Source organism: Elaeis guineensis, chromosome 7 (genome assembly GCF_000442705.2).
Source record: "Elaeis guineensis isolate ETL-2024a chromosome 7, EG11, whole genome shotgun sequence".
Taxonomy (NCBI): Eukaryota; Viridiplantae; Streptophyta; class Magnoliopsida; order Arecales; family Arecaceae; genus Elaeis; species Elaeis guineensis.
Genome location: NC_025999.2, coordinates 89,496,238 through 89,498,737, shown reverse-complemented (window position 1 = coordinate 89,498,737; position 2,500 = coordinate 89,496,238). Strand labels below are relative to the sequence as shown.

Here is a 2,500-nt window from a genome sequence, read left to right as displayed (position 1 = left end):
CATCCATATAAATTTGTTTCCACTCAAAAACTCTTCAGGGTTTTCGACTTATTATTGATCGAAGCTTGCTGGGTTGAATCCTCTGCATTGAACCTCAAGTTCTAGTGTAGTGCTGCTAGTTCTTAGTGACCTTAAAAAAGGATGTCCTAGTATATGAGGCTGTTGCCACTATGACTTTTGTGGAGGTCAGACATACACCTTACCCCCACATGTGGAGAGGCTATTTTCATGTTTTATACTTGTGATACCCTAGTCACAATGGAGCAACCTTACCATTGTGCCAAGGCCTGCACCCACTTTTACATAAGAATACATATGAAGAAAATAAAATGAAAAATATAAATGAAATTTATAGATGTCACAAATTAGTTCTCTAACTAGAGTTTTGGTATTATGTAATATGCAAAAATTTGTCAGAGCCAGTTTTATTTTAATTGACGTGATTTATTATGTCATATCTGTGAACTATTTTCTTGAATGTTAGGGCTCTTGACTTCCCATTTGGTCATGGAGAATACCTTCCCTCACTCTCACTCCTTCCAAACCTTCTCACCCAATGGAAGCATGACCCTAGAAGTCTGCATCCATGTGACGTTAAGCCTTGCTTTTTGGAATCCTTCGCTTTGTTCTATTTGAAGAGTTAATAGAAGAGCTAATCTAATCTAGTAACTCATTTAGTACATTATTGAAATTTGAATCCTATATCCACTAGATTTTGAACCTGCCACTTTCATGTGGCTTGTACAAGGTGATATTTTACCCATTTCTATTACATTCTCATAAAGGTTGGACATAACCAAATGACGAGTACATTTTAGTGAAGAGGATTAAAGTCTACTAGCTGTAATTTGCTTTGCTTTTGATGCATCTTTGATCGGCAGTTCTCCATGCATGATGATCTGACAGATTTGATTCATTTAAATCAGTTCCGGGGAACTACCTTTCCAAAACAAAATGGGAATCTATGCACCCAGACTATATTTCTCTACAATCTTTGGTAAGGTATTGCCTCTGATTTCTCGGAAGGAAGGATTCATCCCAGTAGATGTGTCCTTATTGCTGGCTTCTTTCCCTTTTTGATAACTGTTGAAGCCTGTATCATCATGGCATTAGAATATCTGTCATTCTCAACATTTGCAAGGAAAACTGACAAAAAATAATATATCCTGATCATCAAACTGCTTTGCTATAATAAGCTGAATGTTTTTTGTACTGACTATGAAAAATGGCTTATTGTATCTTTAGCCTGCCATTTGATAGGTTACCTGATTATAATGAAATTGTAGTCGTCACCACGATTCTTATGTGTTTTAACAAGGTTATTGACCAAAGGTTGCATCTTTATGAAGTAATGCTCATTGATGTGGCAACATTGGAAAAACATCCAAGTGATTTACAGCTTTTAATCAAGTAGTGACACTGTAGCTATAATAATTTAAACCCTTGGGATTATTCTTTAGGCTGATGTAGAAGTTCATATATAACATTCACTAGAGTTGTCATTCATTAACATTGTCTTACCTGAATATTGAAAATATTCTGAAATGCTAAATCTTTATCCTTTCTTTCTGATAAATGCTTTTGCTTCCTAATGTCAGCATATGAGTCATCTTATCTGATTTTGATTGAAAAGAGTTATTCCTTTTGGACTTTCAACTTATTCTTAACATGATTTTTAACATACTAAAGTAATAGCTTTTCTTATCCAATAATACTAATGCTGCAATTTCTAAGACTTTATTGAGATTTTTTTTTTTTGGGTGTAGAGGCTATACCTTCAAATAAAGCCATGCTTTTGCAAATAATAGTCACAATGAAGGCTATGCCTTGGTATTGCGCTCTTCCAACACTTTCAGAATACATGGTTGAAAAAGGATGGACCAGATGTTTCTCTAGTATAGCTGAAGTTGGTTGGCCAGCCTACATTGCTTATGTGACTATATATAGGTCTTTGTGGAGTTTGGAATTTACTGGATGCACAGAGAGTTGCATGACATAAAGCCATTGTACAAATATCTTCATGCAACACATCATATCTACAATAAGCAGAATACACTGTCACCATTTGCTGGTAAGTTCGCATTGTATGTAGACTTGAATTATCTTAACAGTTTCCTGGAAAGTTAGGAGTGTGTGATTATCTGTATATCACGCTTTTAGTTTTATGTATTTTGCATTGTCATTATCACAGAATTGATATTAAAAATATCATGATATAGTTTTGCTGCCTTCAAATTTTGTATTGCAGCTTAGTTGTTAAGTATCACCATTAAAAGTATATCAGCATATAGCAATATCCTCTGGAATCTGCATGCTATGTGTTATAAGCAAATCAATCATGAATTGATTAATTTGCTCATGCACACATGCATATCAGGATGTAGGTTGTCTAAATACTCTTTGACTCTAAAATAATCTCATGTGAATTGGAAGGAGACAATTAGCAAGACGTTTCCTTCCAAAATTAAGTAATTCAGAATAAACCTGAATATCTGTTTTT

The 2,500-nt window shown here is 34.4% G+C and overlaps 1 pseudogene; it reads left to right on the top strand.

The window, feature by feature from the left end:
* LOC140859497 (delta(7)-sterol-C5(6)-desaturase-like) overlaps window positions 1–2,142 on the top strand; it is a 13,477-nt pseudogene extending 11,335 nt beyond the window's left edge.
* Window positions 2,143–2,500: the final 358 nt, after the last annotated feature.